Here is a 17453-nt window from a genome sequence, read left to right on the forward strand (position 1 = left end):
TCCCAGAAAAAATATACAAATTTATGCAGACACAATAAAGAGCAGATGCATAACATATTGACAAACTATAGAGAAGCTCAACCAGCAAACTACTGGAGCCCGGCCTGCCAGTTACCAGCTGGCCAAAATGATACAAATAGAAAATAAAAAAACGGCTGGCTCACAGTATTTTTGCATTCATATACTTTTTATTATTATATAAACCACTATCACGTTTATAAAAAGTTAAAATCCTATTATTTCATATGTAATATTTTCTTTAATCCCTTCCAGCATTAATGTACATAAAAAATGCGGAGCTCACGCATATAATTAAATAGAATATGAGTTTGGAGTACTCCAATAATAATGGATTACAACATTCACACAGTGGTATGTATCATACTGTAATACAGATATTATTATATCTTATTAGTCTCTCCAATGGGGTATATTGAGTCCTTTAATAAACTATATTGCCTCCGGTAATTAAATGTGGCTACTTTTTTACATTACCGCTTGTTGGAACCCTCCTGGTTCAGATAGTTATAATGTTATAATGGCGCCCAATCCTCCTCGCTTTTGGGTGCTCGATCCTCCTCTTTAGTGGCCTCAATGCCAAACCTAGCTAAGCCGGATATGAATACGGCACGATGTTACAAGCAAACACAGCGAATGGATGTAGCAGAGTCCGCACTGGTGTTAGGAGTAAATCTCACAAAGCCAGGAGTGGACACCACAGAGTGTTAAGGACAAACCCAACGAATACAGGTCACGTTTGTATCGATAGATGTAGCAGGGTCCGTACTGATAAAAGTAAATCTCACAACACTAGGAGTGGACACCGCAGGGCGTTGAGAACAAACACAGCAGGTACATTTTGCAAAGTACACCTTGGTTTTCAAAGTAGATCTCACAAAGCCAGAAATGGACTCAGCCGGGTGCCGAAAGCAAATATAGCAGGTGATAGTGGTTTATAGAATAATAAAAAGTATATGCATGCAAAAATACTGTGAGCCAGACGTTTATTCTATATTTGCCAGATGCATAACATATATAAAGGGTCAGTGCTTCATGAGTGAAACAATCCCAGATATAAAAATGTTGTATGCAAAAAACTAATTTGTAATGTGGCATCAAGAAATAAAGGAGAAAAAGAAAAGTTTTCTTTCCAGTTTCTCTGGGGAGACTTGACCCAGTGGACTGCAGGACGGACCCCCATGTGTATCCGTGACTCTCAGTGTGTGGCTCCATCCATACTGATCTGATACATGTTAGGTGGCTGCAGAAGAGAGAACCTCACCACTGCAGTGTACAGTTAAAGTATACCTCACATGTGCAAGAATTTACCATCAATTACTTTGCCCCATTGTAACAATGCTTATTTTGGTCCACAAAACCGAGAAGAACAGGACATGTTTTATATTTTTTGTGGGGCCAACAGACGTACAGATGCACACAGGCCATGATTTGCCGCCTGCACTTTTTACGGCCACATTAAAATTCAGCAAAAAATGGGGGTTGGACACAGACCAAAAATATGGTCATGTGAATAGCTCCCTAACCTGAGAGTAATATGTATGACAGGGTGTCATTTACATAAAGATGGTCCATTTTACCTGGGACAATACTGTTATGCGCCTATGTTCTCCACTTATAATTGCAGTAATCTGGGCCGATTCAGATAGTGGATGCTGGATACGTTTTAATGTTAATTAATCAATCTGTTGACCCTCAGTTAATTAAGCCAGAAAATATGTTCATGAAACAACAGCCAACCAATGTGTCCCAGTACTACCCCTGATGAGTGAAACTGATACAATTAGAGGCGTTTTCTGTTAATAATGCTTTTCTAGCAAGTACCTGCAGCCTGCCCCCGAAATAGAAGATCGCTACTTACGTGCTCCATGCCGCTCCGGTCCTCTGCGCTGGCTCCACTTTCTTTTGCTCCCTGCACGGTTTACATCTGGCGGAGCATGGTTCCAATAACATGCACAGCTTCATACAATGACTGGCTTCAGCGGGAATGTGTCCACAAGCAGCACATCAGTAGAAGATTCAAACATGCCCACTCAAGGCTGCTCTGGTCCAGCACGCTGCCTCTGCTGTCTCTGTCTTCTGGGCCCTGCACTTCTGGCATTACATGGACATGGTCACTATTGGCATGTGAGCCTACCCTGCTTACAATGTTTGCGGGTTGTTTCTGCACAGACAACTCACACAGCACCCACGGCTGCCTGACTGCGCAGGCGCAAACTCCTGTACATTGTGGGTTGAAACCAGGCTAGGATCACATGCCTAATGTATGTCATGTTATTCCAAAAGGGCCTACAATGAAATTAGACCAGGGAGTTCAGCGCTCGCCCCACAAGGAATATACATTATCAAAAGTCACTGGGGGCATGTTGAGATTTAAAATAAAAAGGAATAACCCCTTTAAAACTGTGATGCAGTAAGTTTTTATCTTATTTTTTTGTAAAACAAACAAATGTTTGTGTAGTTTTTTTGAAAATGTTGACTTTCAGACTTCAGAGGAAATGGGAATGGGAGTATATGTACATTTCATTGTTCCATGCTGCACTTCCAGACGTGTTCAGCATTTATATCTGCATCATGGATGCATGGAACGCATGGAAACCACCCATGGCCTCTGTATTGCGTACAATACCTCCATGCTGGAACTGTTCGATCTTTATTCATCATACTGTCATGTACAAGTGTTTTATGGAAATGTGGTATGCTCATCTGTATGCAGATCTGCGTGATAGACTTCCGTTTTTTTAATAATATTTCTCAACATATTTTTGAGGTTCTTTGTGTTTGTATAGAGCTTGATTTGGCAACCCATATGGCCATGACTTGTTGACCTTTAAATAAATAAGTTGAATGACCTGTTCATAGTCCTGCCGTTGCAGTGTTACTGGCCGATTGCGTTGCCCATGGCACAAAGAAGTGTTCGGTACCCTGGTTTGCTGAAAATAATCACAGGCTTTGGCGGTCACAGTGGCTTAAAAGGTAAGTCATTGCTGTGAGTTACTGTTCAAGCTTATATGAACACTTTGGCCTGTGTTTTGCCACAATGGTCCCCGTACTCATGGGCTAAATGCTACAGTTGGGAGAGAAAGCGGGCATGAATTCAGCAGTGACAGCACTATGGACAGGTCTCTTCTTTTTTCTGGTCAGATTCACAGGTCAAGTCCATATGGCTTTGCACATCAAATGGCATACTACCAACCTAACCACTCTTTTCCCATTTTTAGAACTGTGAGAAGACCAGAAGAGCTCCAACCGTATTGCCAAAACATGTTCATGACCATCTTAGAAGTTTATGCCGGCCTCTGACCATTTGTTGAACAGTTCAGGTGCCATATGGCTAGTGCTACCCACAAACCCATGACAAGTTGCAGTGGCCGGGTTTGGGGTGGCCCCAACGCTACGCTGTGCCCCCGGGACACCTTCAAGGTGTCACCATGTGTTGCTGCTCTCTGGAAGGAATGGTAAGGCGTGGTGCACCCCAATGCGAAATAAATCCAGAGATTCAGGGTCTGCAGTAAACCAGGGTGCTTCTTTACTGGAGGGATTCAGATACAAAACAATACAGGCGAGGCATTGGGCTGGTTTCTCCAGTCTCCTCCCTGGCAGAAGAAGGATTTGATGCTGAGGAAAGGCCTGAGCTAGCTGTCCCTCTTTCTCTTCAGAAGGCTGGTACCCTGGTCCAAGGCTGTTGATCCAGGGTCTGTAGCAGCGTATCCACATCTCAGCGTCTTCTTCTGGTGGCAGAGTCTCCTCTTCCAGGCACTGTTCCCTAACTGCAGCACACTAGGGGCTCTGACTGCTCTCCTTATATACAGGTTTTGCTAGACTAGAACCTTCTAGTGGGAGGGGTGGAGTGGAGAAGCTCAGCACAAACAGATACGTTGTTTCAGCTCCCGTCTGGTATAGACTTGGGTTTGGATTTTTCCCTCCAAAACATGGTGGTAAACAACGTCTGGGTTTTTCCCTCCAAAACATGGTCTTCTTTAAACCCTATGGCAGCTGTGGAAAATTACCAACTTCTCAATCAAAGCCCTAACAGTCAGTATTCATTAACACTTTCCACAGAGCCAGGTAAATACAGTGATAATGAACAGGCTATATATGACACTATATATATATATAAATAATGCAGTTACACACTATTAAACAGTGCAAGTTAACCCTTTTAGGTGAAATAAACTAAGAAGTTTTAACTTTGCATAGGGAAAATAAGCAAATGTCCACATGTCAAAGTACTCCCTGCTCCAGGGCATTGCAAAGTCAGCTCCACCTTCATCACGGCCTGAGCCAACACGCTCAGGATACCACAGACTTGATCAGTTTGGTTTGCCACCACTCCAATCCCACTCTGCAAGATCCAATCACTATCAAAGTCTGCTTGACCATCCACAGGGAAGTTATGGCTGGCCCATGGGTCCACTTTTACTCGAAACCTCTTTGACCTGTGATTTTTTTTTTTTTTAATCATGCTTTTTTTTAAAACACATTATGGCTTTCTGTAAGCAGTTATAAAATTTGTAAGTAGTAAAAAATTTTACTTTGAAAACAAACAGGTGTTTGGAACATTTTAAAAGCATTTTGTGTTTGTGAGTACATGGGTGGGAGTTTTCAAATACTTATCTATATACTGTGGATCATACATAATAATTACGGTGCAGCTTGTTCCATGACATGCAACTCCATTGACTGTGCTGTACTTTCCCGTTCCCTTGAGGCAACTAAACAGCTTCTCGATGGTTATGGAATAACAGGAATGACAAACTAAAGATCTGAATAGGCCTTCATTATCAACACATCATACAACAGCTATGCTGCCTGAGGTTTGGTATACATATTTGATTTTATAAAAACGTTTCTTTACCTGAGAAACAGACCGATCCTGTGCCTACAGGGGGTTTGGACTGTCATGGCTGTATTTGCTGTCCTGCAGTAGTCACATAATATTGAAAACACTTGAGCAATGCAGCCAAACCCTTCTGGGAACCACAGGTGAGTACATAGTCAGGTGATGTATAGGTGACAGCTACGCACCAAGCAGACCAAATGAGGCAACATGGTAAGACTAGTTTCACACAAGCGCTAAATTGCTCCAGGCTGTTCTGGTAGAGGAGCAGCCTGTTGGAGACAATCACATATGGAATAGCACAGCCAGAGCATCACCAGGCCCCATTGACCATAATAGGACCCGGCCTGTTTCTGGGATTAGTGCACTACTAATACTAATTCCCAGCACTAATTCCGGGTCCCATTATAGTCAATGTTCTCTGGCAGGGAAAGGTAGTATCTGGCTATTCTGGATACAATGAACTCCCACAAGTTGTTCCTCTACCAGAACAGCGTGCTAGAACAGTTAAGTACTAGTGAGAAACTAGCCTAACACCACAGCCAGGATGCTCAAATGGGTTGTCCCCTTTCATTCTGAAACTAGACCACCACTTTGTGGACCTGTTCCACAAGGGCTCATGAAATAGACTGCATAGAGATCTCAGACAGCCAGTATTGCCATGTACTGACAGGCTATGGTTAGCCGGTAATCCCATATCCACTCCTGCTCACTACCCCCAAACACTGTTAGCATTTTTACAGTATGAGGATACTTTTTCCATCACTACATTTAAACTGTTATTAGAGGGGTTTAAACAAACACAATCCTTCTGGTTCAGAGACAGAAGTCTTACCAGTTGTGCTACAAAGCACACTGTTGTCTATAGGAAGAATTTCTCTAGTTAAAAACCTTCATCAGGGGTGTTGCTAGGGTCTTAAAAGATCTGGGGCCCAAGACCCAATGAATATGACCCAATTCTTTAAGTCGAACCCCCCCCTTCCCGCACACTGCATTTTACTGTAGTAGCTATACAGCAGCACATACCTCTCACGTACAAGGCCTCCCAGGTGACGTCTCCTCCAGGTGACAACAAAAGAGAAATCAGCCAACACTCACTCAGTGCACGCCGCACGGTATAGGAAGCAATCTCTACTTAAAATCCAAAAGAAATCCCAGCAGTCGTGTCTTGTATAGTCGTGATGTTTTATTACATCAAATCAATATGTCCTATAGCCAGGACGCATTTTGGCAGACATGCCTTTATCAACAGGTGATAAAGGCATGTCTGCAGAAACGCGTCCTGGCTATAGGACATATTGATTTGATGTAATAAAACATCACGACTATACAAGACACGACTGCTGGGATTTCTTTTGGATCCTCCAGGTGACACACTGACATCTTACCTTCCTTAGTTTTCTATCATCTTGCCCCAATCTGGGGTCCCAACAGTGTTATCCTGCTGCTCGCTGTGCTCCCCAATGCCCCCAAATACTATCCTGATGAAATATTAGTGCCATACAGATAGCCCCCGCATAGTAATAGTGCTCCTCAAAGTCCCACCAAAAGTAATTCCCTTCTAGAATGCCCTCATTAGTAATACTGCCCCTTACAGTGCCCACGACAGTGATAATGCTCCACAAGAGTGCCATCATTAGTAGAAGAGCCCTCCAGTATTAGTAATGCCCTCAGAGCCGCCAGTAGAAATAAGCCCCCCTGTTTTTCCCCCAGTGGTAATAAAGCTATCTACAGCCGCCTTAGTAGTAATAAGGCCCCCCATAGTGCTCTTAGTAGAAATAAGTCATTCCTATAGAGCCCCTAGTAGTAATAAGAATGCCTATAATGTCCCTGAATTTAAAATGCCCCTACAGTTCCCCCAGAATTTATACTGCCCCCTACCGTTATAATACTCACCCTGAAGTGCCCCTAGCACTTATAATGCCCCCTGTAGATATATTCCTGCCTTCACCATACAGTCCCATGTAAATAACATCACACCATCTCTCCTGCCCCTCCAAAATACAGTCCCATGTGAATAACATCACTCCCCTCCCTTCAGCCCCTCCAATATACAGTCCCATGTAAATAACACTATTTCCCTCTGCCGTAGAGTCCCATGTAAATAACCTCTGCTGTTATCCCAGGATTCAAACCCACAAATCTTGTATATAGAAGACCAGCTACAGGGTACACTGCTAGTGTAAGGAAGAATTTCTCCAACTAAAACCCCTCATTAGAATTCCTTTATAATGCATTGGTATTTGCAAAAACAGTTCAGTGGGAGGGGTATATTGGAGAAGCACAGCCCTATGCCTCACCTGTATTGTTTTGCACTTGAGTTCCTCCAGTAAAGAAGCACACTGGTTTCTGAAGACCCTGACTCTCTGGACTTTTTGCCCATTGGGGTGCACCACACCTTACCATCCCATCCGGACAGCAGCAACACATGGTGACAACTCGAAGGTGCCTGAGGAACGTACAGGATATATTACAATATACATATAAAATGGAGTATTGTGCGCATATCTCCAGAAGGATATTGATACTTTGGAGAGTATTCGGAGAAGAGCTACTAAACTAGTACATGGATTGCAGGATAAAACTTACCAGGAACGATTTAAGGACCTTAACATGTATAGCTTGGAAGAAAGATGAGACAGAGGGGATATGATAGAAACTTTTAAATATATAAAGGGTAGGTACATAAGGTAAAAGAGGAGAGAAAATTTAAAAGAAGATGGCTTTGTGCAATAGTAATAGAGGGAAATGTCCAATAGCCCAAAGTACTCCTGCTCCAGGGCACTACACGTGTATCAGCATTGCTTCCATAGGCCCCAATACTAACAATTATAAACCGGTACCTACTGTCAGCCCAGGCCAACAGGACCATTAAGAAGTATTACTTAGAATTAAGGTTCCAGAACCCTGAGTGAGGTGGCTTCTTTACATGAATCTGTTTGCCATCCATTGCACCAATACAGTTTGGCAAAATGTGTGTAGTGTCCCACTCCAGGTGGATGGGAACACTCCTAAATTGTTTGTGCCATCCTATGTCATTTTGCACTATTTATTGTATTTTCCTTTGTCAATGCTGTTAAATTCCCTTTTCAGGCTGGTTCAATGCACTACACATATCCACCTCTAGGTGTCACTTTAACACCCTTTATATAGGCCAGCACACAGGAAGTTGGGGAGATTAGGAGTGAGGAGTTAGGAGAGGAGACAGACTTGTCTCTGTGCTCCTGGGCCTAGCCCAGGGAGTGAAGCTACTTCAACCTTTGTAGTCCAAGACTATGACTTATTAATCCTTTACTGTAATATCCCTTCCAGGGACCTTTCCGGGGTTTAAGAGAATAATTGCTGTATCTTGTGCAACCTTTTTAAAGAATGGAGCAGAGAGTTCGCCTTCCATGAGGGAGACTTCCCTTGGGTTGCTGAATTTTTGAATCACTGAAGCACTGAATATCGCTGAATTGCTAAGTGCAGAATACAACTTACAGAGGATCCTAAGTATTATTGAAAGGCTGAGTAACCAGAGCAAGATCAGGAACCAAGTACAAGTAAGATAATCACTCCTATACAGTTGAGCTGGAACCTACATACACCACCTCACTGAGCCCTTTATTGGGATTTACAGTTTTACCATCTGTATTTATGACAAAGTGCTGCTATTGGACGATACTTATTGCAAGACTACAATTTACAAGTAAAGTTCCTGTTTGGTTCAAATACTGCCTCTCTCATCATTCTACTCTATCTCCTAATTGCAACTTACGGTGCGGGCGTCACAAACAACACAGGGGCCCAGCCACCAAAGCACCCTAAGCATACCCTCAAGGGCACATCGACTTCCCTCTGGCTGGTGTTCCCTGCAACGGAGAGTGCCCCGGAGGATTAAGTGCTGTCTTCCCTTCCACTGCAAGGCCGACCCAGGGAGTTACAGCAAAAGTGAGTACAACTACTACACCTATTCGGCACACCATCACACTCACATATCGCCCCTGCGGTCCGGCACGTTGCATAGAATTTAAATGCAATAGAAATGGTGTCACTAAAGGATGTGAAGAGTATATCACACGCCTCTGTGCCTTTAAATGAACTATACACCGTGTATTGAAAATATCGATTGGAGAGAAACTTTAAAGTGCCTTTAATCAACTGGAAAGTAGCCTGTTTGAATCATAAAGTACATATTATACAAGACCTTTATTAACAAATTGCATGGTCAAAAGTCAGAAAACTGAAGATGTTTGTGTCAATAGAACTGATTGCTGTCATTGAATGGACTTTCTTATGCACCTAAAATGGCCACCAGAAGCTTCTTTATTAATTGTACTGCGCCATCACTGTGCCGAACGGCCCTTTCGGCAGGAAAATTGGGTGCCACCCCTTTTGAAAGTGCGGGAAAAGAATACTTGCTGCGCCACAATATGCTTAACATGGATTATAATGCTAGTGCCGTTCCCATTATGCAAGTGAACCTAGGGGGCAGGCTAGAGAAAAGGTGGAATGTGTGTGGCACATGTTTTTGGTGTTTTTCAGGTAACGGCGAGGAGATCCACAGCATCTAGCAAGCCTAAAGTCGAGGTCGACTTTCATTATAGCAGTGGGGAATGTAGTGTCCCACTCCAGGTGGATGGGAACACTCCTAAATTGTTTGTGTCATCCTATGTCATTTTGCACTATTTATTGTATTTTCCTTTGTCAACGCTGTTAAATTCCCATTTCAGGCTGGTTCAATGCACTACACATATCCACCTCTAGGTGTCACTTTAACACCCTTTATATAGGTCAGCACACAGGAAGTTGGGGAGATTAGGAGTGAGGAGTTAGGAGAGGAGACAGACTTGTCTCTGTGCTCCTGGGCCTAGCACCGGGAGTGAAGCTACTTCAACCTTTGTAGTCCAAGACTAGGACTTATTGATCCTTTACTATAATACCCCTTACAGGGACCCTTCCGGGATTTAAGAGAATAATTGCTGTATCTTGTGCAACCTTTTCAAAGAATGGAGCAGAGAGTTCACCTGCAATGAGTAAGATAATCACTCCTATAAAGTCGAGCTGGAACCTACATACACCACCTCACTGAGCCTGTTATTGGGATTTACAGTTTTACCATCTGTATTTATGACAAAGTGCTGCTATTGGATGATACTTTTTGCAAAACTACAATTTAGAAGTAAAGTTCCTGTTTGGTTTAACTACTGCCTCTCTCATCATTCTACTCTATCTCCTAATTGCACCTTATGGTGCTGGCGTCACCAAAGCACCCTAAGCATATCCATTACCATCAAGGGCACCTCGACTTCCATCTGGCTGGTGTTTCCTGCAACGGAGAGTGCCCCGAAGGATTTAGTGCTGTCTTCCCTTCCACTGCAAGGCCGGCCCATGAAGCTATGGCAAAAGTGAGTACAACTACTACACCCATTCGGCACACCATTACACTCACATATCGCACCTGCGGGCTGGCACATTGCTTGTGTATTTTCTGAGAAGCCCTCAGTAATCTGGATACAGTCTTCTGCCATGGGCTGTGGCCTCACTGAGTTGCTCACACATCACTTCACAGGTATGATTTGTGAAATTGTGGGGGCCCCAGTAGAAACTCAGAATGCAGGGATGCAAATGAGCAGGGTCAGACTGGCTCATTAGAGTACCATTGGATCCTCTGGTGGGCCCAAGTTCGGACACAATAATGGACTCTTAAGAAAACAGGGCTGACTAATCCATCTAATCAAGAGAAGACCACTGCTTCCTAATGTTCAATGAATAAAAACTATTGTTAACGATTTTAATTGGCTTTACTGCTGCATAACAAGAGGCCCACATATTTTTATTACACAGGGGCCCTTTGCAGTTGGTGTGTTAACTAGATATCCTACTAAATCTTGTTGATTATATGTCCTGTATGTGCAAAATTACTGTGGATGTGCACACGTCCTGTATACACAATGGGGTGGGCCCAAGGATCTTCAGTCTGATGCTGCAAATGAGTTCTTAGTGGCAAAAAAAAAAGAAAAAATAGTGAAAACAGGGAAAAGCAAATAGGTGAATTCATGGTGACATGGCTTAAAAAAGTGATTATGGGATCGTACCTCAGGGTGAGGATGAGCTGTTCCTCCAGAGAGATGCACGCATGTTGGTGTCCTGGAAGGTGATTCCAGGATGCAGGTTCAGCAACACGTTGGCATAGACATGCAGCACAAGCTATGGAACCTCTCCATATACTGATGCAGGTCTGAGCACAGGCTGTGAAAGTGTCCTGTCACAAAGAGGGGGAGGGGATAGTGCACCACTAACTCCACCCACACCCCTGTCCCTGCCTACTTGCACTATCCGTCCTAGGTAACGGAGCACAACTGGGCGGCGTTCCCTAGCCTTGGTAAGTGCAGAGGGACAAACAAGACAGGCAAACATAGAATGGTCAACAAGCCGAGTCAGAACCAGAAGATAACTACAATACCAGAGGATAAGCAAAGACGGGTAAAAAACAAGCCAAAGTAAAAAACCAGGAGAAGCGAAGCAGACACAAGGAGCAAGTAAGGACGGAGATGATAAACCAGTCAGGAGTCAAAAGCCACTGAATCACACTAAGGAACACTGGTTAGGACCTTATTCACAGGCAACCTGTGGCCAGCAGGTTTCCTGTATATATAGTGGGGAAGGGGAGTCATGTGACGTGGCCAGCGCCACATGACTCATTCCCCAGCAAGAAGAGTCATGTGACGTGGCCACATGACTCATTCTCCTGCAACCAGCCGAACGCTGAGTGCTTAGCTCGGCGCTCAGACTTCTTACAGTTGCCATGGGAGTGGAAGACGCCGACCACGCTAAGGAGGTGAGTGCAGCCGGGTCCTCCCGCCCTCCGTTGCTGTGGAGATGAGGACACAGCGCATGTCCTTGCTCTGTACTAGCTGCAGGGCGTCGGCGGCACTGAGGAGGGAGAACGTGAAGCTGGCGCCTCGTGACATGTCCTGTCCTGGACTGTTGGGAAACAATAGGGTGAACCTAGTACCTGCTCCTCAGCGTTTTTTTGTCTTGCATGGCAGACTGCTGGGTAAATCAACGAGAGAAACGCTAGTACAGGAGTGCAACATTCACAGGGACGGAGGACATGTCTGGTAGACAAAAGTACCCAGGAACCAAAACTACTTTGTTGTTTCTCAAAAAAGGGATAACAGCTGTAATATACGGAGATACGTAGTGGTTGTGGAAGCCACACGACTTTATGGACCAAAAAATGGACACTCAGATCTATGGACCGCAAAACAGCAACAGTGTGCATGAGGCCTTCATGATAACTTTCCCCAATGACCATGAGCAATTGAATGTGCAATGACCATAGATATGTAGACATCAATAGAATCTAGGGAACATCAAGTTATATTGTAGATCCTATAAAGAAATGTTCACATTTGCTGCTGTAATTTATGTTTGGCTGCTCTGGCACTTCTCATGTGGCATAGGGGCTAGTCAGAGACACCAGAATCTATCTATCTATCTATCTATCTATCTATCTATCTATCTATCTATCTATCTATCTATCTATCGTAGCAAAAAGGTAGCACTCCAAAACCAGTAAAAAATGAAGAAAATGTTTTCATTCACCCATGTGGATGCATGATGCTTCGGCTCAACACTAGAGCCCTTCTCAAGCAGTATCTATCTATCTATCTATCTATCTATCTATCTATCTATCTGTACCGGGGTGGGCTCCCCAGGATACAGCGAAGTCACGAACGAGGAAAGCAACACCGACACCAGCTTGTGCAAAACAGAAACTTTCTTTACTGAAAAATATAGCAATGAACACAATCCCAAATATGGAGGCAACGAAAATGAAGTTACATAGACTCAGCCACAGCTGAGAACCCCTGTGCTGCACAGCGAGATGCCCCCTGGTGAATACTGAGGAAGTTTGCTATAATTTACCTACTGGTGGGCACACTAAAACTACCCCACCATACCTGTTATTACCTTGTTGACGACATACACGATTGAGTAAGTGCTTAGTACGGAGTGCAGCACAGCAGCTTACAATCTTATCAACTCTAGAACACCTCCCCTCCCATAACTAGTCCAGGAACCCGTATCAGAGTATTGTTCCTGAGCAATGTGCTGAGCTGAATTGAAATCCTGGGCCAGTTGTCAGCTCTCAATTGCACAATGTCCCTTTTAGTTATGGAGTCCTTGTAGTAAACGTGGCAAAAACTTTTGGCCTTAAATAACACAGAGTCCCTATCTAACTAACTAATGGGCCTAGTCGCATTCTCTTAGGCGCCAATCTGCAATTAGGTGTGTGTACGATTTTAGTGACCAGGGTCTTGTTTTATATCCGATGATGTCTTTAAACTGAACAGTAACAAGTTTTTTCAGCAAACATGAGGTACTGCAGGATAGGCAGCGCTCCGTTCCAAAGCTCCTAAAAGCCTTCTTGGAAACAATCCTTTGACTCCGGACAGGATCTGGGTACGGGACAGCGATCAGTCCCTCTCTGCTGCGACTCGGGCCACTCCAGGACACCCTGATGCCAGGATTCGACTGAATTCTGTTCACACACATTCCTTCTCTGTTCCTCTCAAGATGGAGGCAGCTGCAGCTTCCTGGTTCTTCTCCAGACTGTCCAAACCCCACCTCCTATGAATATTCAAACACTTGCAATATGTTAGCTGTGTTAAGAAACAGCGGCATCCTGTGGTTAAAGAGAAGAATGACAGTGCTAATGAATCAATATGCACGTATACAGTATTCAGACAATGGTGACTGTGTCACCGCCACTTCTGTGAGAAGGTCTGGCAGACGTTCTTCTCTACCTCTTGTATGATGTCTGCCAGGTGTCACTTATTTAGACATAATCGTCTTCCTTTATATTCCCTCCCATACTGCCTCACTTTGCGGTTTATACTACTTCCTGGATGAAGTGTTCACTGCTGGAGGCTGTGTCTGCTGTTTGCTCAGATAAGTCCTTTACTTTATTGTGTTTGCTTGCTGGCTTGATTCTAGGTGACCCTGACTCCCTCCGTATTAAGTGCAGGGAGCCGGTGGTATTGTCCCCTCACTATTATAGGGTTTTCAGGTGTCACACAGGCTTAGGTACGTGGGCATGCAATCGTCTACCATCGAGACTCTTGTATGTGCATAGCAGTGAGGGAGAGCTCTTAGGGTTTTATAGGGCTCACCTAATAGCTCCTTAGTTTGGGATCAAGCCAGTCGCTCGTTTATTTATAAGTTCCAGCTATCTGCAAATCTCATCCATGACAGACTGTTTCTCCATCTCACATATCTATCTATATTCTGTTGGGTGATCAGCAGACCATACTGACTACAGGGCCGCGGCATTCCTCTATGTTGTTACCTGGTAATTGTATGTAAGAGATACCTGAATGTAGCAGATAACATGGATTATCACGGGCACACTGACTAGCGACTAGATTATGACTAATGCACTTTAATACTCAGCTACACAATAATGTGAATGTTCTCTTCTGATCGCTCCCACTATATCAATTTTCTAACTGCTGATATATTATTACAAAGGCTGCATCGTCTGAATGGTTCTAAAAATAGTTGCCTCTATTATTTCTTACACAGACAATACCATACTCTGCACATGTGGCATACGGCAATCATTTCTTAATTCAGTAGTCATACAGGTTTGTGACTATTTTATCGCATATTCTGACTGAACAGTCCAGCAATCAGGGCCGGGCCGACACAGAGGCTGGGGAGGCTCCAGCCTCAGGGCGCAGGCCAGCTCCCCAGCCTCTGGGCGGCAGGCAGGCCACTGACCACGTCGCTGCTGCTGCCGCGCCTGCCGCGCTGGAGGACGGAGGGACTAGTGAGCACTAGTTGGCACTGACTTATGTGCTCCCTCCCCGCTCCGCCTCCTGGCTTGGCCGCTCCGCTGCTCTGGTCTCTGCTCAGTCGCTTGCCTGACTGGCTGCGTACAGCACGCACTTTGACCTGGGTGGGTTGGGGTGGATGTCTGATTAATAACAAACATACATATCTAAATAGCGGGGGGGGGGGGGGGGGGCGCACTTGGGCAGCTCAGCCTCTGTTGGTGGTGGGTAAAAATATAGAGTTCGGACCGCGCTTGTAATCAAGGCCAGTATGCAAACAATTTTTCTTTCTTCCTTCTCCCTTTTGAAAGGGAACCGAGGGCTGCAAATATCCTATGTATGGATATCCTGCAACTGATAAAGGTTAAGATAGTGTAAGTCCGTATGGTTAGGTAACCTGCACTGCACAGATTATACTTACACAGCGCTATGTCAACCAAGGCGTGTATATAATCACTCCGTAGCTAGTTGTTTAAATTCTAACGGAGATCCACGTTCCCATGTAATGCCGCAGGATCTGCACACGGACTTAATTCGGATACGCCCCAGGTGAATCTGCTGTTTTTTTCTGTGAATACAAGTGGCTTCTGCAATAGTGAAGCTCCGTTGATGTTTGGTTAAAAAAAATAATTTTATTTGCACATACTCACAAACATGCTCTTTAAAATTGGCATTAAAATCCCAGCGTCTTAAACTTTTGCCCGACCCGGGTTTCACTCCTTGAGCTTCGTCAGGGGCACACTTAATCTCTCCCTCCCCCTGATTTTAATGCCAATTTTAAAGAGCGTGTTGTGAGTATGTGCAAATAATTTTTTTTTAACCAAACATCAACGGAGCTTCACTATTGCAGAAGCCACTTGTATTCACAGAAAAAAACAGCAGATTCACCTGGGGCGTATCCGAATTAAGTCTGTGTGCAGATCCTGCTGCATTACATGGGAATGTGGATCTCCGTTAGAATTTAAACAACTAGCTACGGAGTGATTATATACACGCCTTGGTTGACATAGCGCTGTGTAAGTATAATCTGTGCAGTGCAGGTTACCTAACCATATGGACTTACACTATCTTAACCTTTATCAGTTGCAGGATATCCATACATAGGATATTTGCAGCCCTCGGTTCCCTTTCAAAAGGGAGAAGGAAGAAAGAAAAATTGTTTGCATACTGGCCTTGATTACAAGCGCGGTCCGAACTCTATATTTTTACCTGCTTTAAACGTGACTGACCCCACAACACTTTTCGGACCTGCTGCATAACATTGTTGCGGACTGGTGATTAATTTCTTTTATATCTGTTGGTGTTGGACCTTGTCCCAGCCCTGCCAGCAATCAAACATTTTCAAAGGGTATGGCAATTGAAATGACTCACATGGTACCAGTTCTTCTCCACTCAGATCACAGGCCAGAAAAAGGACCTTCAGGCCAGAGAACGATTGCCTTAAAAGATTTCCACTTCAGTTTTCTACACTCAACTGGCTGATCAGATGACATCACAACATGAGTGCAGTGACATCATAAATACCAACTTAGGGCACTTTCAGGCCTAGCCTTCTAGCAAATTAACAAATATGTATGAAAGAGTAATGAGCCAGCTTCAGAAACCAGTCTGCAGTCGAGTTACAGTCTGCAATGTAGTTCTGAATTGCATTCACAGTTGTTGGAACAGCCACAAACTGGAGCATTATGATTAGATTCCCCAATACTCAGAGGTACTCAGCAGTTTAGAGCTGAAACAAACATATCCCCATTTTCACCCAGGCAGGCCCTCTAACATGAGCATCAGAGCATTTACATATTTATTTATATTTTTTTAACACTGCTAGGCGAAGGCTTCCACCTAGCAGTGTTGCCAGTGACATCACTGGCATTGATGGGCGGGCTTTAGCGCTGCCCTAGCCGTTTTACAGGCTAGGGCAGCGCTAAAGCCCGCCCATTAGTGCTGGTGACGTCACTGGGCTCACTGCTGGGCGGAACCCTCTGTCTAGCTTTACCCATGGAGAGCCCGGTACGCTACTGGATCTCCAGCAAAAGCCTTTGCCCTGCGTGATTCAGTTGCCTGGCTAAAAATAGGGATATGTCCGGGTTCGGCTCTGAATCCAGACAACCCTTTGAAGGGCATCTGTCAGAAGATTTGTACCTATGAAACTGGCTGACCTGTTACATGTGCACTTGGCAGCTGAAGGCATCTGTGTTGGTCGGTATCAGGACTTGTCATGCGCTGGAGCTATTAGAACCTAGCAGCAAAAAACTGTTTAAAAAACAAAAAAAAACTGATGATGGATTCTCTTTAAAGTGTGCTACACTTTATGTGACTGTAGAAATTAAAAGATCCCCTATGATTATCACACTGTTATGTGTGTACTTAAATTTCATGAAATTTAGGTCCAGCGCACAGGAGCAGTGTAGCAAAGCAAGATATAAATGCAATGCAATGGGAGCCACAGCGCAGTGCCATCCCGCTGTTTCCTGGCCAGCTGGTGGTCGGCGCTTTGTCTCATCTCGCCTTAGGGTCAGTTCACATCGTGTTTTATGTCTCCGTTTGACGTATACGTTACAAAAAAAAAAAGGATACAAAGACACAATGCACCACGTTCTTGTAGACTGAATAGACCGGTTAAAAAAAAGTATACGTTTTATTTTTTTTACAATGAAATGTATGGCATCAGTCTGAAGGCATCATTTAACGTATTCGTTAAAAGGATGGGAAAAATGTGATGTGAAATTGAGCATGTGCGGATGTGAATAAGGTCTAATATAAGATAAGTAATG

This window comes from Bufo bufo, chromosome 1 (assembly GCF_905171765.1).
Source record: "Bufo bufo chromosome 1, aBufBuf1.1, whole genome shotgun sequence".
NCBI lineage: Eukaryota > Metazoa > Chordata > Amphibia > Anura > Bufonidae > Bufo > Bufo bufo.